We start from the raw sequence: 25,277 nt of genomic DNA on the forward strand, positions 1-25,277 counted from the left end.
CGTCGGATTCGAAAATCTAGAATCACAGGAGACGGACCACATGGTGCCCAAGGCAGTAATATCACGTGGGTGACAAGTCGGCGGGAGGACGATGTATTGGATCTCGACGCTAATTGGGTGTTCCATCGTCATTATGGGGCCCTGAACGTTACAATTAACTACAAGTTTTGCGTCTGATTCGAAAATCTAGACTCACAGGAGACGGACCATATGGTGCCCGAGGCAGCAATATCCCCTTGGAGACAAGTCGGCTGAAGGACGATGTATTGAATGTCGACGCAATTTGAGTGTTCCATCGTCATTAGGAGGCCCTTAACGTTACGATTAAATATCAGTTTTGCGACGGATTCGAAAACCTAGACTCACAGGAGCAAGACCATTAGGTGCCAGAGGCAGCAATAGACCCTTGGGGGCAGGTCGGCTGGAGGACGATGTATTGAATCGCTACGCAATTTCAGTGTTCCATCGTCATTAGGAAGCCCTGAACGTTACAATTAACTATCATTTTTGCGTCGGATTCGAAAATCTAGACTCACAGGAGACGGACCACAAGGTGCCCGAGGCAGCAATATCCCCTTGTAGACAAGTCGGCTGGAAGACGATGTATTGACTCTCGACTCAATGTGAGTGGTTTATCGTCATTAGGAGGCCCTGAACGTTACACTTAACTATCAGTTTCGCATCGGAATCGAAAATCTAGATTCACAGGAGAAGGACCATATGGTGCCCGAGGCAGCAATGTCCCCTTGCGACAAGTCGGCTGGAGGACGATGTATTGAATCTCGACGCAATATGAGTGTTCCATCGTCATTAGGAGGCCCTGAACGAGGCAATTAACTATCAGTTTTGCGTCGGATTCTAAAATCTAGACTCACAGGAGAACGACCATAAGGTGCCCGAGGCAGCAATAGACCCTTGGAGACAAGTCGGCTGAATGACGATGTATTGAATCTCGACGCAATTTGAGTGTTCCATCATCATTAGGAGGCACTGAACGTTACAATTAGCAGTCCGTTTTGCGTCGGATTCGAATTTCTGGACTCACAGGAGAACTACGATAAGGTGCCCGAGGCAGGAATAGACCCTTGGAGAGAAGTCGGCTGGAGGACGATGCATTGAATATCGACGCCAATTGAGTGTTCCATCGTCATTAGGAGGCGCTGAACGTTACAATTAACTATCCGTTATGCGTCTGATTCGTAAATATAGACTCACAGGAGAACGACCATAATGTGTCCGAGGCAGCAATAGACCCTTGGAGAAAAGTCGGCTGGAGGACGATGTATTGAATCTCGACGCAATTTGAGTGTTCCATCGTCATTAGGAGGCCCGGAACTTTACAATTAACTATCAGTTATGCGTCGTATTCGAAAATCTAGACTCACAGGAGAACGAACACAAGGTGCCCGAGGCAGCAATAGACATTTGGAGACAAGTCGGCTAGAGGCCGATTTATTGAATCTTGACGCAATTTGAGTGTTCCATCGTCATTAGGAGGCGCTGATCGTTGCAATTAACTATCAGTTATTGGTTGGATTCGAAAATCTAGAGTCACAGGGACGGACTACAAGGTGCCCGTGGCAGCAATATCCCCTTGGAGATTAGCCCGCTGGAGGACGATGTATTGAATCGCGACGCAATTTGAGTGCCCCATCGTCATTAGGAGGCCCTGAACGTTACAATTAACTATCAGTTTTGCGTCGGATTCGAAAATGTAGAATCACCGGAGACGGACCATGTGGTGCCCGAGGCAGCGATATCCCCTTAGAGACAAGTCGGCTGGGGGACGATGTATTGAATCTCGAAGCAATTTGAGTGCTCCTTCGTCATTGAGAGGCCCTGAACCTTACAAATAACTATCAGTTTCGTATCGGATTCGAAAATCTAGACTCACAGGAAAACGATCATAAGGTGCCCGAGGCAGCAATAGACCCTTGGAGACAAGTCGGCTGGAGGACGATGTATTGGATCGCGACGCAATTTGAGCGTCCCATCGTCATTAGGAGGCACTTAATGTTACAATTAACTATCAGTTTTTCGTCGGATTCGAAAATCTAGAGTCACAGGAGACGGACCACAAGGTGCCCGAGGTAGCAATATCCCCTTGGAGACCAGCGCGCTGGAGGACGATGTATTGAATCGCGACGCAATTTGAGTGCCCCATCGTCATTAGGAGCCATGAACGTTACAATTAACTATCAGTTTCGCGTCGGATTCGAAAATGTAGAATTACCGGAGACGGACCGTGTGGTTCCCGAGGCAGCGATATCCCCTTGGAGACAAGTCGGCTGGAGGACGATGTATTGAATCTCGACGCAATTTGAGTGTTCCATCGTCATTAGGAAGCCCTGAACTTTACAATTAACTATCAGTTATGCGTCGAATTCGAAAACCTAGACTCACAGGAAAACGAACACAAGGTGCCCGAGGCAGCAATAGATATTTGGAGACAAGTCGGCTGGAGGCCGATGTATTGAATCTCGACGCAATTTGAGTGTTCCATCGTCATTAGGAGGCCCTGAACGGTACAATTAACTATCAGTTTTGCGTCGGATTCTAAAATCTAGACTCGCAGGAGAACGATCATAAGGTGCCCGATGCAGCGATAGACCCTTGGAGACAAGTCGGCTCAATGACGATGTATTGAAATTCGACGCAGTTTGAGTGTTCCATCGCCATTAGGAGGCCCTGAACGTTACAATTATCTTCAGTTTCGCGTCGGATTCGTAAATCTAGACTCACAGGAGGCGGACCATAAGGACCCCGAGGCAGCAATACCCCTTGGAGACAAGTCGGCTGGAGGACGATGTATTGAACCTCGACGCAATTTGAGTGTTCCATCGTCATTAGGAGGCCCTGAAAATTGCAATTAACTATCGCGTCGTATTCGCAAATCGAGACTCACAGGAGAACGACCATAAAGTGCCCGAGGCAGCAATAGACAATTGGAGAAAAGTCGTCTCGAGGACAATGTATTGAATCTCGACGCAATTTGAGTGTTCCATCGTCATCAGGAGGCCCTGAACTTTACAATTAACTATCAGTAATGCGTCGTATTCGAAAATCTAGACTCACAGGAGAACGACCACAAGGTGCCAGGGGCAGCAATAGACATTTGGAGACAAGTCATCTGGAGGACGATGTATTGAATCTCGACGCAATTTGAATGTTCCATCGTCATTAGGAGGCGCTGAACGTTGCAATTAACTATCAGTTATGCGTCGGATTCGAAAATCTAGACTCACTGGAGACGGACCATAAGGTGCCAGAGGCAGCAATATCCCCTTGGAGACCAGTCCGCTGGGAGGACGATGTATTGAATCGCGACGCAATTTGAGTGCCCTATCGACATTTGGAGGCGCTGAACGTTACAATTAACTATCAGTTTTGCGTCGGATTCGAAAATGTAGAATCACTGTATGTGGACCATGTGGTGCCCAACCATGTGGTCTCCCCTTGGAGACAAGTCGGCTGGAGGACGATGTATTGCATCTCGACGCAACTTGAGTGTTCCATCGTCATTAGGAGGCCCTGAACGTTACAATTAACTATCAGTTACGCGTCGGATTCTAAAATCTAGACTCACAGAAGACGGACCATATGGTGCCCGAGGCAGCAATATACCCATGGAGACAAGTCGGCTGGAGGACGAGGTATTGAATCTCGACGCAATTTGAGTGTTCCATCGTCATTAGGAGTCGCTGAGCGTTACAATTAACTATCAGTTATGCGTCGGATTCGAAAATCTTGACTCACAGGAGAACGTCCATTAGGTGCCCGAAGCAGCAATAGACCCTTGGAGACAAGTCGGCTGGAGGACGATGTATTGAATTTCGACGCAAGTTGAGTGTTCCATCGTAATTAGGAGGCCCTGAACGTTACAATTAACTATCAGTTTCGCATCGGAATCGAAAATCTAGACTCACAGGAGAAGGACCATATGGTGCCCGAGGCAGCAATGTCCCCTTGGAGACAAGTCGGCTGGAGGCCGACGTATTGAATCTCGAAGCAATTTGAGTGTTCCATCGTCATTAGGAGGAAATGAACGTTACAATTAACTATCAGTTTTGCTTCGGATTCTAAAATCATGCCTCACAGGAGAACGACCATAAGGTGCCCGAGGCAGCAACAGTCGCTTGGAGACAAGTCGGCTGATTGGCGATGTATTGAATCTCGACGCTATTTCAGTGTTCCATCGTCATTAGGAAGCCCTGAACGTTACAGTTAACAATCAGTTTCGCGTCGGATTCGAAAATCTACACTCACAGGAGAACGACCATTAGGTGCCCGAGGCAGCAATATCCCCATGGAGAGAAGTCGGCTGGAGGACGATGTATTGAATCACGACGCCGTTTGAGTATTCCACCGTCATTAGGAGGCCCTGGACGTTACAATTAACTATCAGTTTTCCGACGGGGTCGAAAATGTAGACTCACAGAAGAACGAGCATAAGGTGCCCGAGGCAGCAATATCCCCTTGGAGTCAAGTCGGCTGGAGGACGATGTATTGAATCTCGAAGCAATTTGAGTGTTCCATCGTCATTAAGAGGCCCTGAACCTTACAAATAACTATCAGTTTCGTATCGGATTCGAAAATCTAGACTCACAGGAAAACGATCATAAGGTGCCCGAGGCAGTAATAGACCCTTGGAGACAAGTCGGCTGGAGGACGATGTATTGAATCTCGAAGCAATTTGAGTGTTCCATCGTCATTAAGAGGCCCTGAACCTTGCAAATAACAATCAGTTTCGTATCGGATTCGAATATCTACACTCACAGAAAAACGATCATAAGGTGCCCGAGGCAGCAATAGTCCCTTGGAGACAAGTCGGCTGGAGGACGATGTATTGGATCGCGACGCAATTTGAGTGTTCCATCGTCATTAGGAAGCCCTGAACTTTACAATTAACTATCAGTTATGCGTCGGATTCGAAAATCTAGACTCGCAGGAGAACGATCATAAGGTGCCCGAGGCACCAATAGATATTTGGAGACAAGTCGGCTGGAGGCCGATGTATTGAATCTCGACGCAATTTGAGTGTTCCATCGTCATTAGGAGGCCCTGAACGGTACAATTAACTATCAGTTTTGCGTCGGATTCTAAAATCTAGACTCGCAGGAGAACGATCATAAGGTGCCCGAGGCACCAATAGATATTTGGAGACAAGTCGGCTGGAGGCCGATGTATTGAATCTCGACGCAATTTGAGCGTTCCATCGTCATTAGGAGGCACTTAATGTTACAATTAACTATCAGTTTTTCGTCGGATTCGAAAATCTAGAGTCACAGGAGACGGACCATAACGTGCCCGAGGCAGCAATATCCCCTTGGAGATCAGCGCGCTGGAGGACGATGTATTGAATCGCGACGCAATTTGAGTGTTCCATCGTCATTAGGAAGCCCTGAACTTTACAATTAACTATCAGTTATGCGTCGGATTCGAAAATCTAGACTCGCAGGAGAACGATCATAAGGTGCCCGAGGCACCAATAGATATTTGGAGACAAGTCGGCTTGAGGCCGATGTATTGAATCTCGACGCAATTTGAGTGTTCCATCGTCATTAGGAGGCCCTGAACGGTACAATTAACTATTAGTTTTGCGTCGGATTCTAAAATCTAGACTCGCAGGAGAACGATCATAAGGTGCCCGATGCAGCGATAGACCCTTGGAGACAAGTCGGCTCAATGACGATGTATTGAAATTCGACGCAGTTTGAGTGTTCCATCGCCATTAGGAGGCCCTGAACGTTACAATTATCTTCAGTTTCGCGTCGGATTCGTAAATCTAGACTCACAGGAGGCGGACCACAAGGACCCCGAGGCAGCAATACCCCTTGGAGACAAGTCGGCTGGAGGACGATGTATTGAACCTCGACGCAATTTGAGTGTTCCATCGTCATTAGGAGGCCCTGAAAATTGCAATTAACTATCGCGTCGTATTCGCAAATCGAGACTCACAGGAGAACGACCATAAAGTGCCCGAGGCAGCAATAGACAATTGGAGAAAAGTCGTCTCGAAGACGATGTATTGAATCTCGACGCAATTTGAGTGTTCCATCGTCATCAGGAGGCCCTGAACTTTACAATTAACTATCAGTAATGCGTCGTATTCGAAAATCTAGACTCACAGGAGAACGACCACAAGGTGCCAGGGCCAGCAATAGACATTTGGAGACAAGTCATCTGGAGGACGATTTATTGAATCTCGACGCAATTTGAGTGTTCCATCGTCATTAGGAGGCGCTGAACGTTGCAATTAACTATCAGTTATGCGTCGGATTCGAAAATCTAGACTCACTGGAGACGGACCATAAGGTGCCAGAGGCAGCAATATCCCCTTGGAGACCAGTCCGCTGGGAGGACGATGTATTGAATCGCGACGCAATTTGAGTGCCCTATCGACATTTGGAGGCCCTGAACGTTACAATTAACTATCAGTTTTGCGTCGGATTCGAAAATGTAGAATCACTGGATGTGGACCATGTGGTGCCCAACCATGTGGTCTCCCCTTGGAGACAAGTCGGCTGGAGGACGATGTATTGCATCTCGACGCAACTTGAGTGTTCCATCGTAATTAGGAGGCCCTGAACGTTACAATTAACTATCAGTTTCGCATCGGAATCGAAAATCTAGACTCACAGGAGAAGGACCATATGGTGCCCGAGGCAGCAATGTCCCCTTGGAGACAAGTCGGCTGGAGGCCGACGTATTGAATCTCGAAGCAATTTGAGTGTTCCATCGTCATTAGGAGGAAATGAACGTTACAATTAACTATCAGTTTTGCTTCGGATTCTAAAATCATGCCTCACAGGAGAACGACCATAAGGTGCCCGAGGCAGCAACAGTCGCTTGGAGACAAGTCGGCTGATTGGCGATGTATTGAATCTCGACGCTATTTCAGTGTTCCATCGTCATTAGGAAGCCCTGAACGTTACAGTTAACAATCAGTTTCGCGTCGGATTCGAAAATCTACACTCACAGGAGAACGACCATTAGGTGCCCGAGGCAGCAATATCCCCATGGAGAGAAGTCGGCTGGAGGACGATGTATTGGATCGCGACGCAATTTGAGCGTTCCATCGTCATTAGGAGGCACTTAATGTTACAATTAACTATCAGTTTTTCGTCGGATTCGAAAATCTAGAGTCACAGGAGACGGACCATAACGTGCCCGAGGCAGCAATATCCCCTTGGAGATCAGCGCGCTGGAGGACGATGTATTGAATCGCGACGCAATTTGAGTGTTCCATCGTCATTAGGAAGCCCTGAACTTTACAATTAACTATCAGTTATGCGTCGGATTCGAAAATCTAGACTCGCAGGAGAACGATCATAAGGTGCCCGAGGCACCAATAGATATTTGGAGACAAGTCGGCTGGAGGCCGATGTATTGAATCTCGACGCAATTTGAGTGTTCCATCGTCTTTAGGCGGCCCTGAACGTTACAATTAACTATCAGTTTCGCATCGGAATCGAAAATCTAGACTCACAGGAGAAGAACCATATGGTGCCCGAGGCAGCAATGTTCCCTTGGAGACAAGTCGGCTGGAGGACGATGTATTGAATCTCGACGCAATTTGAGTGTTCCATCGTCATTAGGAGGCCCTGAACGGTACAATTAACTATCAGTTTTGCGTCGGATTCTAAAATCTAGACTCGCAGGAGAACGATCATAAGGTGCCCGATGCAGCGATAGACCCTTGGAGACAAGTCGGCTGAATGACGATGTATTGAAGTTCGACGCAGTTTGAGTGTTCCATCGCCATTAGGAGGCCCTGAACGTTACAATTATCTTCAGTTTCGCGTCGGATTCGTAAATCTAGACTCACAGGAGGCGGACCACAAGGACCCCGAGGCAGCAATACCCCTTGGAGACAAGTCGGCTGGAGGACGATGTATTGAACCTCGACGCAATTTGAGTGTTCCATCGTCATTAGGAGGCCCTGAAAATTGCAATTAACTATCGGTATTGCGTCGGATTCGAAAATCGAGACTCACAGGAGAACGACCAGAAAGTGCCCGAGGCAGCAAAAGACAATTGGAGAAAAGTCGTCTGGAGGACGATGTATTGAATCTCGACGCAATTTGATTGTTCCATCGTCATCAGGAGGCCCTGAACTTTGCAATTAACTAACAGTAATGCGTCGTATTCGAAAATCTAGACTCACAGGAGAACGACCACAAGGTGCCAGAGGCAGCAATAGACATTTGGAGACAAGTCATCTGGAGGCCGATGTATTGAATCTCGACGCAATTTGAGAGTTCCATCGTCATTAGGAGGCCCTGAACGTTACAATTAACTATCAGTTTCGCATCGGAATCGAAAATCTAGACTCACAGGAGAAGGACCATATGGTGCCCGAGGCAGCAATGTCCCCTTGGAGACAAGTCGGCTGGAGGCCGACGTATTGGATCTCGAAGCAATTTGAGTGTTCCATCGTCATTAGGAGGAACTGAACGTTACAATTAACTATCAGTTTTGCGTCGGATTCTATAATCATGCCTCACAGGAGAACGACCATAAGGTGCCCGAGGCAGCAATAGTCGCTTGGAGACAAGTCGGCTGATTGACGATGTATTGAATCTCGACGCTATTTCAGTGTTCCATCGTCATTAGGAAGCCCTGAACGTTACAGTTAACAATCAGTTTCGCGTCGGATTCGAAAATCTATACTCACAGGAGAACGACCATTAGGTGCCCGAGGCAGCAATATCCCCATGGAGAGAAGTCGGCTGGAGGTCGATGTATTGAATCACGACGCCGTTTGAGTATTCCAATGTCATTAGGAGGCCCTGAACGTTACAATTAACTATCAGTTTTGCGTCGGGGTCGAAAATGTAGACTCACAGAAGAACGAGCATAAGTTGCCCGAGGCAGCAATATCCCCTTGGAGTCAAGTCGGCTGGAGGACGATGTATTGAATCGCGACGCAATTTGAGTGTTCCACCGTCATTAGGAGGTCGTGAACGTTACAATTAACTATCAGTTTTGCGTCGGATTGGAAATTCTTGACTCACAGTAGAAGGAATATATGGTGCCCGTGGCTGCAAAATCCCCTTGGAGACAAGTCGGCTGGAGGACGATGAATTGAATCTCGACGCAATTTCAGTGTTCCATCGACATTAGGAGGCCCTGGACGTTACAATTAACTACAAGTTATGCGTCTGATTCGTTAATCTAGACTCACAGGGGACGGACCATATGGTGCCCGAGGTAGCAATATCCCCTTGGAGTCAAGTCGGCTGAAGGACGATGTATTAAATCTCGACGCAATTTGAGTGTTCTATCGTCATTAGGATGCCCTGAACGTTACAATTAACTATCAGTATCGCATCGGAATCGAAAATCTGGACTCACAGGAGAGCAACGATAAGGTGCCCGAGGCAGGAATGGACCCTTGGAGAAAAGTCGGCTGGAGGACGATGTATTGAATCTCGACGCAATTTGAGTGTTCCATCGTCATTAGGTGGCCCTGAACTTAACAATTAACTATCAGTTATGCGTCGTATTCGAAAATCTAGACTCACAGGAGAACGAACACAAGGTGCCCGAGGCAGCAATAGACATTTGGAGACAAGTCGGCTGGAGGACGATGTATTGAATCTCGACGCAATTTGAGTGTTCCATCGTCATTAGGAGGCGCTGAACGTTGCAATTAAGTATCAGTTATGCGTCGAATTCGAAAATCTAGACTCACTGGAGACGGACCATAAGGTGCCCGAGGATGCAATATCCCCTTGGAGACCAGTCCGCTGGAGGACGATGTATTGAATCGCGACGCAATTTGAGTGCCCTATCGTTATTAGGCGGCCCTGAACGTTACAATTAACTGTCAGTTTTGCGTCGGATTCGAAAATGTAGAATCACCGGATATGGACCATGTGGTGCCCAGGGCAGCAATATCCCCTTGGAGACAAGTCGGCTGGAGGACGATGTATTGTATCTCGACGCAATTTGAGTGTTCCATCGTCATTAGGAGGCCCTGAACGTTACAATTATCTATCAGTTTGTGTCGGATTCGAAAATCTAGACTCACAGGAGAACGACCAAAAGGTCCCCGAGGCAGCGATAGAACCTTGAAGACAAGTCGGCAGAAGGACGATGTATTGAATCTCGACGCAATTTGAGTGTTCCATCGTCATTAGGAGGCCTGAACGTTGCAATCAACTATCAGTTATAAGTCGGAATCGAAAATGTAGACTCACAGGAGAACGACCATAAGGTGCCCGAGGGAGCAATGGACGCTAGGAGACAAGTCGGCTGAAGTACGATGTATTGAATCTCTACGCTATTTGAGTGTTCCATCGTCATTAGGAGGTCCTGAACGTTACAATTAACAATCAGTTTTGCGTCGGATTCGAAATTCTAGACTCACAGGAGAAGGAGTATATGTGCCCGAGGCAGCAATATCCCCCTTGGAGACAAGTCCGCTGGAGGACGATGTATTGAATCGCGACGCAATTTGAGTGCCCTATCGTCATTAGGAGGCCCTGAACGTTACAATTAACTATCAGTTTGCGTCGGATTCGAAAATATAGAATCACCTGATATGGATCATGTGGTGCCCAACCATGTGGTCTAACCTTGGAGACAAGTCGGCTGGAGGACTATGTATTGAATCTCGACGCAATTTGAGTGTTCCATCGTCATTAGGAGGCACTGAACTTTACAATTAACTAGCAGTAATGCGTCGGATTCTAAAATCTAGACTCACAAGAGAACGACCACGAGCTGCCCGAGGCAGCAATAGACATTTGGAGACAAGTCGGCTAGGGGCCGATGAATTGAATATCGACGCAATTTGAGTGTTACATGGTCAATAGGAGGCGCTAAACGTTGCAATTAACTATCAGTTATGCGTCGGATTCGAAAATCTAGACTCACAGAAGGACGACCATAGGGTGCCCGAGGCAGCAATAGAACCTTGGAGACAAGTCGGCTAGAGGCCGATGTATCGAATCTCGACGCAATTTGAGTGTTCCATCGTCATTGGGAGGCCCTGAACGTTACAATTAACTATCAGTTTCGCGTCGGATTCGAAAAAATAGACTCACAGGAGACGGACCACATGGAGCCTGAGGCAGATATATCCCCCTCTTGTCAAGTCGGCTGAAGGACGATGTTAAGACTCTCGACGCAATTTGAGTGTTCCATCGTCATTAGGAGGCGCTGAACGTTACAATTAACTATCATTTTTGCGTCGGATTCGAAAATCTAGACTCACAGGAGTCGGACCATATGGTGCCCGAGGCAGCAATACCCCTTGGAGACAAGTCGGCTGGAGGACGATGTATTGAACCTCGACGCAATTCGAGTGTTCCATCGTCATTCAAAGGCCTTGAACGTTGCAATTGACTATCAGTTTTGCGTCGGTTTCGAAAATCGAGACTCACAGGAGAACGACCATAAGGTACCAGTGGCAACAATAGAACCTTGGAGACAAGTCGCCTAAAGGACGATGTATTGAAACTCAACGCAATTTGAGTGTTCCATTCTCATTAGGAAGTTCTGAACGTTACAATTAACAATCAGTTTTGCGTCGGATTCGAAATTCTAGACTCACAGGAGAAGGACTATATGTGCCCAAGGCAGCAATATTCCCCTTGGAGACAAGTCGGCTGGAGGACGATGTATTGAATCTCGAAGCAATTTGAGTGTTCCATCATCATTAGGAGGCTCTGAACGTTACAATTAGCAGTCCGTTTTGCGTCGGATTCAAATATCTGGACTCACAGGAGAACGACGACAAGGTGCCCGAGGCAGGAATAGACCCATGGAGACAAGTCGGCTGGAGGCCAATGTATTGAATCTCGACGCAATTTGAGTGTTCCATTGTCATTAGGAGGCCCTGAACGTGACAATTAACTATCAGTTTTGCGTCGGATTCGAAAATGTAGAATCACCGGAGATGGACCATGTGGTGCCCAAGGCAGCAATATCCCCTCGCAGTCAAGTCGGCTGGGGGACGATGTATTGAATCTCGACGCAATTTAAGTGTTCCATCGTCATTAGGAGGCGCTGAGCGTTACAATTAACTATCAGTTATGCGTCGTATTCGAAAATCTTGACTCACAGGAGAACGACCACAAGCTGCTCGAGGCAGCAAACGACACTTGGAGACAAGTCGGCTGGAGGCTGATAAATTGAATCTCGACGCAATTTGAGTGTTACATGGTCAATTGGAGGCGCTGAACGTTGCAATTAACTATCAGTATTGCGTCGGATTCGAAAATCGAGACTCACAGGAGGACGATCATAAGGTGCCAGAGGCAGCAATATCCCCTTGGAGACCAGTCCGCTGGAGGACGATGTATTGAATCGCGACGCAATTTGAGTGCAGTATCGTCATTAGGAGGCCCTGAACGTTACAATTAACTATCAGTTTTGCGTCGGATTCGAAAATGTAGCATCACCTGATAAGGACCATGTGGTGCTCAACCATGTGGGCTAGCCTTGGAGACAGGTCGGCTGGAGGACGATGTATTGAATCTCGACGCAATTTGAGTGTTCCATCGTCATTAGGAAGCCCTGAACGTTACAATTAACTATCGGTTTCGCATCGGATTCGAAAATCTAGACTCACAGGAGACGGACCATATGGTGCCCGAAGCAGCAATATCCCCATGGAGACAAGTCGGCTGGAGAACTAGGTATTGAATCTCGACGCAATTTGAGTGTTCCATCGTCATTAGGAGTCGCTGAGCGTTACAATTAACTATCAGTTATGCGTCGGATTCGAAATTCTTGACTTACAGGTGAACGTCCATAAGGTGGCCGAGGCAGCAATAGACCCTTGGAGATAAATTGGCAGGAGGCCAATGTATTGAATCTCGAAGCAATCTGAGTGTTCCGTCGTCATTAGGAGGCCCTGAACGTTACAATTAACTATCAGTTTTGCGTCGGATTCGAAAATGTAGAATCACCGGAGATGGACCATGTGGTGCCCAAGGCAGCAATATCCCCTTGGAGACAAGTCGGCTGGAGGACGATGTATTGTATCTCGATGGAATTTGAGTGTTCCATCGTCATTAGGAGGCGCTGTGCGTTACAATTAACTATCAGTTATGCGTCGGATACGAAAATCAAGACTCACAGGAGAACGACCATAAGGTGCCCGATGCAGCAATAGACCCTTGGAGACAAGTCTGCTGGAGGCCGATGTATTGAATCTCGACGCAATTTGAGTGTTACATGGTCAATAGGAGGCGCTGAACGTTGCAATTAACTATCAGTTATGCGTCGAATTCGAAAATCTAGACTCACAGAAGGACGACCATAGGGTGCCCGAGGCAGCAAAAGAACCTTGGAGCAAGTCGGCTGGTAGCCGATGTATTGAATCTCGACGCAATTTGAGTGTTCCATCGTCATTCGGAAGCCTTGAACGTTGCAATTGACTATCAGTTTTGCGTCGGTTTCGAAAATCGAGACTCACAGGAGAACGACCATAAGGTGCCTGAGGCAGCAATAGAACCTTGGTGACAAGTCGGCTGAAGGACGATGTATTGAATCTCAACGCAATTTGAGTGTTCCATCGTCATTAGGAGGCCCTGAACGTTACAATTAACTATCAGTTTCGCATCGGAATCGAAAATCTAGTTTCACAGGAGAAGAACCATATGGTGCCAGAGGCAGCAATGTCCCCTGGGAGACAAGTCGGCTGGAGGAGGATGTATTGAATCTCGACGCAATTTGAGTGTTCCATCGTCATTAAGATGCCCTGAACGTTACAATTAACTATCAGTTTTGCGTCGGTTTCTAAAATGTAGAGTCACAGGAGAACGACCATAAGGTGCCCGATGCAGCAAAATCCCCATGGAGGAAGTTGGCTGAATGACGATGTAGTGAATCTCGACGCAATTTGAGTAATCCATCGTCATTAGGAGGCACTGAACGTTACAATTACCAGTTTTGCGTCGGATTCGAAAATCTAGACACACAGGAGAACGACCACAAGGTGCCCGAGGCAGCAATAGACATTTGGAGACAAGTCGGCTGGAACCCGATGTATTAAATCTCGACGCAATTTGAGTGTTCCATCGTCATTAGGAGGCCCTGAACGTTACAATTGACTATCAGTTTCGCATCGGAATCGGAAATCTAGACTCACAGGAAAAGGACCATATGGTGCCCGAGGCTGCAATGTCCCCTTGGAGACAAGTCGGCTGGAGGACGATGTATTGAATCTCGACGCAATTTGAGTGTTCCATCGTCATTAGGAGGCCCTGAATGTTACAATTAACTATCAGTTTTGCGTCGGATTCTAAAATCTAGACTCACAGGAGTACGACCATAAGGTGCCGAGGGAGCAATATACGCTTGGAGACAAGTCGGTTGAAGGAAGATGTATTAAATCTCGACGCAATTTGAGTTTTCCATCGTCATTAGGAGGTCCTGAAAGTTACAATTAACTAACAGTTTTGCGTCGGATTCCAAATTCTAGACTCACAGGAGAAGGACTATATGGTGCCCGAGGCAGCAATATCCCCTTGGAGACAAGTCGGCTGGAGGACGATGTATTGAATCTCGACGCAATTTGAGTGTTCCATTGCATTCGGAGGCGCTGAGCGTTACAGCTAACTATCAGTTATGCGTCGGATTCGAAAATCTAGATTCACAGGAGAACGACCATAAGGTGCCCGAGCAGCAATAGACCCTTGGAGAAAAGTGGGCTGGAGGACGATGTATTGAATCTCGACGCAATTTGAGTGTTCCATCGTCATTAGGAGGCCCTGAACTTTACAATTTACTATCAGTTAAGCGTCGTATTCGAAAATCTAGACCCACAGGAGAACGACGACAAGGTGCCCGAGGCAGCAATATCCCCTTGGAGACCAGTGCGCTGGAGGACGATGTATTGAACGCGACGCAATTTGAGTGCCCTATCGTCATTAGGAGGCCCTGAACGTTACAATTAACTATCAGTTATGCGTCGAATTCGAAAATCTAGACTCACAGGAGAACGACCACCAGGTGCCCGAGGAACCAATAGACATTTGGAGACATGTCGGCTGGAGGACGATGTATTGAATCTCGACGCAATTAGAGTGTTCCATCGTCATTAGGAGGCCCTGAATGTTACAATTAACTATCAGTTTCGTATCGGAATCGGAAATCTAGACTCACAGGAAAAGGATCATATGGTGCCCGAGGCAGCAATGTCCCCTTGGAGACAAGTCGGCTGGAGGACGATGTATTGAATCTCGACGCAATTTGAGTGTTCTATTGTCATCAGGAGGCCCTGAATGTTACAAATAACTATCAGTTTTGCATCGGATTCTAAAATCTAGACTCACAGGAGTACGACCATAAGGTGCCCGGAGGAGCAAGTCGGCTGAAGGAAGATGTATTGAATCTCGTCGCAATTTGGGTGTTCCATCGTCATTAGGAGGTCCTGAACGTTATAATTAACTAACAGTTTTGCGTCGGATTCGAAATTCTAGACTCACAGGAGAAGGACTTAATGGTGCCCGAGGCAGCCATATCCCCTTGGAGACAAGTCGGCTGGAGGACGATGTATTGAATCTCGACTCAATTTGAGTGTTCCATCATCATTAGGAGGCTCTGAACGTTTCAATTAGCAGTCCGTTTTGCGTCGGATTCGAATATCTGGACTCACAGGAGAACGACGATAAGGTGCCCGAGGCAGGAATAGACCCTTGGAGACAAGTCGGCTTGAGGACGATGTATTGAATCTCGACGCAATTTGAGTGTTCCATTGTCATTAGGAGGCGCTGAGCGTTACAGTTAACTATCAGTTATGCGTCGTATTCGAAAATCTAGACTCACAGGAGAAGGACCACAAGGTGCCCGAAGCAGCAATAGACATTTGGAGACAAGTCGGCTGGAGGCCGATGTATTGAATCTCGACGCAATTTGAGTGTTCCATCGTCATTAGGAGGCCCTGAACGTTGCAATTAACTACCAGTTAAGCGTCGGATTCGAAAATCTAGACTCATAGGAGAACGACCATAAGGTGCCCGAGGCAGGAATAGACCGTTGGAGACAGGTCGGCTGGAGGCCAATGTATTGAATCTCGACGCAATTGGAGTGTTCGATCGTCATTTGGAGGCCCTGAACGTTACAATTAACTATCAGTTTTGCGTCGGATTCGAAAATGTAGAATCATCGGAGATGGACCATGTTGTGCCCAAGGCAGCAATATCCCCTTGGAGACAAGTCGGCGGGAGGACGATGTATGGATCTCGACCCAATTTGAGTGTTCCATCGTCATTAGGAGGCGCTGAGTGTTACAATAAACTATCAGTTGTGTGTCGGATTCGAAAGTCTAGACTCACAGGAGAACGACCATTAGGTGCCCGAGGCAGCAATAGACCCTTGGAGACAAGTCGGCTGGAGGACGATGTATTGAATGTCGACGCAATTTCAGTGTTCCATCGTCATTAGGAGGCCCTGACTTTACAATTAACTATCAGTTATGCGTCGTATTCGAAAATCTAGACTCACAGGAGAACGACCACAAGGTGCCCGATGCAGCAGTAGACATTTGGAGACAAGTCGGCTGGAGGCCGATGTATTGAATCTCGACGCAATTTGAGTGTTCCATCGTCATTAGGACGCGCTGAACGTTGCAATTAACTATCAGTTATGCGACGGATTCGAAAATCTAGACTCACAGGGGAACGACCATAAGGGCCCGAGGAAGCAATAGGACCTTGGAGACAAGTCGGCGTAAGGACGATGTATTGAATCTCGAAGCAATTTGAGTGTTCCATCGTCATTATGAGGCCCTCAACGTTGCAACTAACTATCAGTTTTGCGTCGGATTCGAAAATCTAGACTCACAGGAGATATACCATGTGGTGCCCAAGGCACCGATATTCCCTTGGAGACAAGTCGGCTGGAGGACGATGTATTGAATGTCGAGGAAATTTGAGTGTTCCATCGTCGTTAGGAGGCGCTGAGCTTTACAATTAACTATCAGTTATTCGTCGGATTCGAAAATGTAGACTCACGGGAGAACGACCATAAGGTGCCCGAGGCAGCAATATCCCCATTGAGAGAAGTCGGCTGGAGGACGATGTATTGAATCTTGACGCAATTTGAGTATTCCATCGTCATTAGGAGGCCCTGAACGTTACAATTAACTATCAGCTTTGCGTCGGGTTCGAAAATCTAGACTCACAGCAGAACGGTCATAAGGTGCCCGTGGCAGCAATAGACCCTTGGAGACAAATCGGCTGGAGGACGATGTATTGGATCGCGACGCCATATGAGTGTTCCATCGTCATTTGGAGAACCTGAATGTTACAATTAACTGTCAGTTTTTCGTCGGTATCGAAAATCTAGACTCACTGGAGACGGACCATAAGGTGCCCGATGCAGCAATAGCCCCTTAGTGACAAGTCGGCTGGAGGCCGATGTATTGAATCTCGACGCTATTTGAGTGTTCCATCGTTATTAGGAGGCCCTGAACGTTACAATTAACTATCAGTTTCGCGTCGGATTCGAAAATCTACACTCACTGGAGACGGACCACATGGAGCCCGAGGCAGCAATATCCCCTTGTAGACAAGTCGGCTGACGGACGATGTATTGACTCTCGACGCAATTTGAGTGTTCCATCGTCATTAGGAGAACCTGATTGTTACAATTAACTATGAGTTTTTCGTCGCAATCGAAAATCTAGACTTACTGGAGACTGACCATTAGGTGCCCGATGCAGAAATTTCCCCTTGGAGACCAGTCCGCTGGAGGACGATGTATTGCATCGCGACGCAATTTGAGTGCCCCATCGTCATTAGGAGGCCCTGACGTTACAATTAACTATCAGTTTCGCGTCGGAATCGAATATCTAGACTCACAGGAGAACTACGATAAAATGCCCGAGGCAGCATTATCCCCATGGAGAGAAGTCGGCTGGATGACGATGTATTGAATCTCGACGCAATTTGAGTATTCCATCGTCATTAGGAGGCCCTGAACGGTACAATTAACTATCAGTTTTGCGTCGGGTTCGAAAATCTAGTCTCACTGGAGATCGATCATAAGGTGCCCGAGGCAGCAATAGACCCTTGGAGACAAGTCGGCTGGAGGTCGATGTATTGGTTCGCGACGCAATTTGAGTGTTCCATCGTCATTAGGAGGCCCTGAATGTTACAATTAACTATCAGTTTTTCGTCGGATTCGAAAATCTAGACTCACTGGAGTCTGACCGTAAGGTGTCCGAGTCAACAATATCCCCTTGGAGACCAGTCCGCTGGAGGACAATGAATTGAATCGCGACGCAATTTGAGTGCCCCATCGTCATTAGGAGGCCCTGAACGTTACAATTAACTATCAGTTTTGCGTCGGATTCGAAAATCGAGACACGCAAGGGAACGACCATAAGGTGCCCGAGGCGGCAATAGATCCTTGGAGACAAGTCGGCTGAAGGACGATGTATTGAATCTCGACGCAATTTAAGTGTTCCATCGTCATTAGAAAGGCCCTGAAAGTTACAATTAACTATCAGTTTCGCGCCGGATTCGAAAATCTAGACTCACAGGAGGCGGACCACATGGAGCTCGAGGCTGCAATATCCCTTCTATACAATTCGGCTGGAGTACGATGTGTTGATTCTCGACGCAATTTGAGTGTTCCATCGTCATTAGGAGGCCCTGAACGTTGCAATTAACTATCAGTTTTGCGTCGGATTCGAAAATCAAGACTCACAGGAGAACGACCATAAGGTGCCCGAGGCAGCAATAGAACCTTGGAGACAAGTCGGCTGAAGGACGATGTATTGATTCTCGACCCAATTTGATTGTTCCATCGTCTTTAGGGGGCGCTGAACGTTGCAATTAACTATCAGTTATGCGTCGGATTCGAAAATCTAGACTCACAGGAGAACGACCATAAAGTGCCCGAGGCAGCAATATACCCTTGGAGGCAAGTCGGCTGGAGGCCGATGTATTGAATCTCGACGCAATTTGAGTGTTCCATCGTCATTAGAAGGCGCTGAACCTTGCAAATAACTATCATTTTTGAGACGGACCATATGGTGCCCGAGGCAGCAATACCCCTTGGAGACAAGTCGGCTGGAGGCTGATGTATTGAATCTCGACGCAATTTGAGTGTTCCATCGTCATTGGGAGGCCCTGAACATTACAATTAACTATCCGTTTTGCGTCGGATTCTAAAATCTGGACTCACAGTGGAACGACCATAAGGTGCCCGAGGCAGCAACAGACCCTTGGAGACAAATCGGCTGAATGACGATGTATTGAATCTCGACGCAATTTGAGTGTTCCATCGTCATTAGGAAGCCCTGAAGGTTACAATTAACAATTAGTTTCGCGTCGGCTTCGAATATCTAGACTCACAGGAGAACGACCATAAAGTGCCCGAGGCAGCATTATCCCCATGGAGAGATGTGCTGGAAAACGATGTATTGATCTCGACGCAATTTGAGTATTCCATCGTCGTTAGGAGGCCCTGAACGTTACAATTAACTATCAGATTTGCGTCGGATACGAAAATGTAGAATCACCGGAGAGGGACCATGTGGTGAACGAGGCAGCGATATCCCTTTGGAGACAAGCCGGCTGGAGGCCGATGGATTGAATCTCGACGCAATTTGAGTGTTCCATCGTCATTAGGAAGCCCTAAACTTTCCAATTAACAATCAGTTTCGCGTCGGATTCAAATATCTAAACTCACAGGAGAACGACAATAAAGTGCCCGAGGCAGCATTATCCCCATGGAGAGAAGTCGGCTGGATGACGATGTGTTGAATCTCGACGCAATTTGAGTATTCCATCGTCATTAGGAGGCCCTGAACGGTACAATTAACTATCAGTTTTGCTTCGGATTCGAAAATCTAGACTGACTGGAGATGAACCATAAGGTGTCCGAGGCAGCAATAGACTCTTGGAGTCAAGTCTGCTGAAGGACGATGTATTGAATCTCGACCCAATTTGATTGTTCCATCGTCATTAGGGGGCGCTGAACGTTGCAATTAACTATCAGTTTTGCGTCGGATTCGAAAATCGAGACTCACAAGAGAACGACCATAAGGTGCCCGAGGCGGCAATAGAACCTTCAAATGGTTCAAATGGCTCTGAGCACTATGGGACTCAACTGCTGTGGTCATAAGTCCCCTAGAACTTAGAACTACTTAAACCTAACTAACCTAAGGACAGCACACAACACCCAGCCATCACGAGGCAGAGAAAATCCCTGACCCCGCCGGGAATCGAACCCGGGAACCCGGGGGTGGGAAGCGAGAACGCTACCGCACGACCACGAGATGCGGGCAATAGAACCTTGGAGACAAGTCGGCCGAAGGACGATGTATTGAATCTCGACGCAATTTGAGTGCCCCATCGTCATTAGGAGGCCCTGAACGTTACAATTAACTATCAGTTTTGCGTCGGATTCGAAAATCGAGACTCGCAAGAGAACGACCATAAGGTGCCCGAGGCGGCAATAGAACCTTGGAGACAAGTCGGCCGAAGGACGATGTATTGAATCTCGACGCAATTTGAGTGTTCCATCGTCATTAGGAGGCCCTGAAAGTTACAATTAACTATCAGTTTCGCGTCGGATTCGAAAATCTAGACTCACAGGAGGCGGACCACATGGAGCCTGAGGCTGCAATATCCCTTGTAGACAATTCGGCTGGAGTACCACGAATTGATTCTCGACGCAATTTGAGTGTTCCATCGTCATTAAGAGGCCCTGAACGTTGCAATTAACTATCAGTTTTGCGTCGGATTCGAAATTCGAGACTCACAGGAGAACGACCATAAGGTGCCCGAGGCAGCAATAGAACCTTGGAGACAAGTCGGCTGAAGGACGATGTATTGATTCTCGACCCAATTGCATTGTTCCATCGTCTTTAGGGGGCGCTGAACGTTGCAATTAACTATCAGTTATGCGTCGGATTCGAAAATCTAGACTCACAGGAGAACGACCATAAAGTGCCCGAGGCAGCAATATACCCTTGGAGACAAGTCGGCTGGAGGCCGATGTATTGAATCTCGACGCAATTTGAGTGTTCCATCGTCATTAGGAGGCGCTGAACCTTGCAAATAACTATCATTTTTGAGACGGACCATATGGTGCCCGAGGCAGCAATACCCCTTGGAGACAAGTCGGCTGGAGGCTGATGTATTGAATCTCGACGCAATTTGAGTGTTCCATCGTCATTAGGAAGCCCTGAACGTTACAATTAACAATTAGTTTCGCGTCGGATTCGAATATCTAGACTCACAGGAGAACGACCATAAAGTGCCCAAGGCAGCATTATCCTCATGGAGAGATGTCCTGGAAAACGATGTATTGAATCTCGACGCAGTTTGAGTATTCCATCGTCGTTAGGAGGCCCTGAAGGGTACAATTAACTATCAGTTTTGCGTCGGGTTCGAAAACCTAGACTCACTGGAGATCGATCATAAGGTGCCCGAGGCAGCAATAGACCCTTGGAGACAAGTCGGCTGGAGGACGATGTAATGAATCGCGACGCAATTTGAGTGCCCCATCGTCAATAGGTGACCCTGAACGTTACAATTAACTATCAGTTTTGCGTCGGATACGAAAATGTAGAATCACGATAGACGGACCATGTGGTGAACGAGGCAGCGATATCCCCTTGGAGACAAGCCGGCTGGAGGACGATGTATTGAATCTCGACGCAATTTGAGTGTTCCATCGGCATTAGGGGGCGCTGAACGTTGCAATTAACTATCAGTTATGCGTCAGATTCGAAAATCTAGACTCACAGGAGAACGACCATAAAGTGCCCGAGGCAGCAATATAACCTTGGAGACAAGTCGGCTGGAGGTCAATGTATTGAATCTCGACGCAATTTGAGTGTTCCATCGTCATTTTGAAGCCCTAACCATTACAATTAACAATATGTTTCGCGTCGGATTCGAATAGCTAGACTCACAGGAGAACGACCATAAAGTACCCGAGGCAGCATTATCCCCATGGAGAGAAGTCGGCTGGATGACGAAGTATTGAATCTCGACACAATTTGCGTGTTCCATCGTCATGAGGAGGCCCTGAACGTTGCAATTAACTATCAGTTTTGCGTCGGATTCGAAAATCTAGACTCACAGGAGGCGGACCACATGGAGCCTGAGGCTGCAATATCCCTTGTAGACAATTCGGCTGCAGTACGATGAATTGATTCTCGACGCAATTTGAGTGTTCCATCGTCATTAGGAGGCCCTGAACGTTGCAATTAACTATCAGTTTTTCGTCGGATTCGAAAATCTAGACTCACTGGAGACCGCCCATAAGGTGTCCGAGGCAACAATATCCCCTTGGAGACCATCCCGCTGGAGGACGATGTATTGAATCACGACGCAATATGAGTGCCCCATCGTCATTAGGAGGCCCTGAACGTTACAATTAACAATCAGTTTCGCGTCGGAATCGAATATCTAGACTCACAGGAGAACTACCATAAAATGCCCGAGGCAGCTTTATCCCCATGGAGAGAAGTCGGCTGGATGACATTGTATTGAATCTCGACGCAATTTGAGTATTCCATCGTCATTAGGAGGCCCTGAACGGTACAATTAACTATCAGTTTTGCGTCGGGTTCGAAAATCTAGTCTCACTGGAGATCGATCATAAGGTGCCCGAGGCAGCAATAGACCCTTGGAGACAAGTCGGCTGGAGGACGATGTATTGAATCGCGACGCAATTTGAGTGCCCTATCGTCATTAGGAGGCCCTGAACGTTACAATTAACTATCAGATTTGAGTCGGATACGAAAATGTAGAATCACCGGATACGGACCATGTGGTGAACGAGGCAGCGATATCCCCTTGGAGACAAGCCGGCTGGAGGCCGATGTATTGAATCTCGACGCAATTTGAGTGTTCCATCGTCATTAGGAAGCCCCAAACTTTCCAATTAACAATCAGTTTCGCGTCGGATTCAAATATCTAGACTCACAGGAGTACGACAATAAAGTGCCCGAGGCAGCATTATCGCCATGGAGAGAAGTCGGCTAGATGACGATGTATTGAATCTCGACGCAATTTGAGTATTCCATCGTCATTAGGAAGCCCTGAACGGTACAATAAACTATCAATCTTGCTTCGGATTCGAAAATCTAGACTGACAGGAGATGAACCATAAGTTGTCCGAGGCAGCAATAGACTCTTGGAGTCAAGTCTGCTGAAGGACGATGTATTGAATCTCGACCCAATTTGATTGTTCCATCGTCATTAGGGGGCGCTGAACGTTGCAATTAACTATCACTTATGCGTCGGATTCGAAAATCTAGACTCACAGGAGAACGACCATAAGGTGCCCGAGGCAGCAATAGAACCTTGGAGCCAAGTCGGCTCGGGGCGAAGTATTGAATCTCAACGCAATTTGAGTGTTCCATCGTCATTAGGAGGCCCCGAACGTTACAATTAACTATCAGATTTGCTTCGGATTCGAAAATCTAGACTCACAGGAGAACGACCATAAGGTGTTCGAGGCAGGAAGAGACTCTTGGAGACAAGTCGGCTGAAGGACGATGTCTTGAATCTCGACCCAATTTGATTGTTCCATCGTCATTAGGGGGCGCTGAACGTTGCAAATAACTATCAGTAATGCATCGGAATCGAAAATCTAGACTCACAGGAGAACGACCATAAAGTGAACGAGGCAGCAATATACCCTTGGAGACGAGTCGGCTGGAGGCCGATGTATTGAATCTCAACGCAATTTGATTGTTCCATCGTCATTAGGAGATGCTGAACGTAGCAAATAACTATCATTTTTGAGACGGACCATATGTTGCCCGAGGCAGCAATACCCCTTGGAGACAAGTCGGCTAGAGGCCGATGTATTGAATCTCGACGCAATTTGAGTGTTCCATCGTCATCAGGAAGCCCTGAACGTTACATTTAACAATCAGTTTCGCGTCGGATTCGAATATCTAGACTCACAGGAGAACGACCATAAAATGCCCGAGGCAGCATTATCACCATGGAGAGAAGTCGGCTGGATGACGATGTATTGAATCTCGACGCAATTTGAGTATTCCATCGTCATTAGGAGGCCCTGAACGGTACAATTAACTATCAGTTTTGCGTCGGGTTCGAAAATCTAGACTCACTGGAGATCGATCAAAAGGTGCCCGAGGCAGCAATAGACCTTTGGAGACTAGTCGGCTGGAGGACGAAGTACTGGATCGCGACGCAATTTGAGTGTTCCATCGTCATTAGGAGGCCCTGAACGTTACAATTAACTGTCAGTATTGCGTCGGATACGAAAATGTAGAATCACCGGAGACGGACCATGTGGTGAACGAGGCAGCGATATCCCCTTGGAGACAAGCCGGCTGGAGGACGATGAATTGAATCTCGACGCAATTTGAGTGTTCCATCGTCATTAAGAGGCCCTGAAGGTTGCAATTAACTATCAGTTTTGCGTCAGATCGAAAATCGAGACTCACAAGAGAACGACCATAAGGTGCCCGGGGCAGCAATGGAACCTTGGAGACAAGTCGGCTGAAGGACGATGTACTGAATCTCGACCCAATTTGAATGTTCCATCGTCATTAGGAGACGCTGAACGTTGCAAATAACTATCAGTTTTGAGACGGTCCATAAAATGCCCGAGGCAGCATTATCCCCACGGAGAGAAGTCGGCTGGGTGACGATGTATTGAATCTCGACGCAATTTGAGTATTCCATCGTCATTAGGAGGCCCTGAACGGTACAATTAACTATCAGATTTGCGTCGGGTTCGAAAATCTAGACTCACTGGAGATCGATCATAACGTGCCCGAGGCAGCAATAGACCCTTGGAGACAAGTCGGCTGGAGAACGATTTATTGGATCGCGACGCAATTTGAGTGTTCCGTCGTCATTAGGAGGCCCTGAACGTTGCAATTAACTATGGTTTTGCGTCGGATTCGAAAATCGAGACTCATATTAGAACGACCATAATGTGCCCGAGGCCGCAATAGAACCTTGGAGACAAGTAGGCTTGAGGCCGATGTATTGAATCTCGACGCAATTTGAGTGTTCCATCGTCATTAGGAGGCCCTGAACATTACAATTAACCATCAGTTTTGCGTCGGATTCTAAAATGTAGACTCACAGTGGAACGACCATAAGGTGCCCGAGGCAGCAATAGCCCCTTGGAGACAAATCGGCTGAATGTCGATGTATTGATCTCGACGCAATTTGAGTGTTCCATCGTCATTAGGAAGCCCTGAACGTTAAAATTAACAATCAGTATCGCGTCGGATTCGAATATCTAGACTTACTGGAGAACGACCATAAAGTGCCCGAGGCAGCATTATCCCCATGGAGAGA

This window comes from Schistocerca serialis, chromosome 1 (genome assembly GCF_023864345.2).
Source record: "Schistocerca serialis cubense isolate TAMUIC-IGC-003099 chromosome 1, iqSchSeri2.2, whole genome shotgun sequence".
NCBI classification, from domain to species: Eukaryota; Metazoa; Arthropoda; class Insecta; order Orthoptera; family Acrididae; genus Schistocerca; species Schistocerca serialis.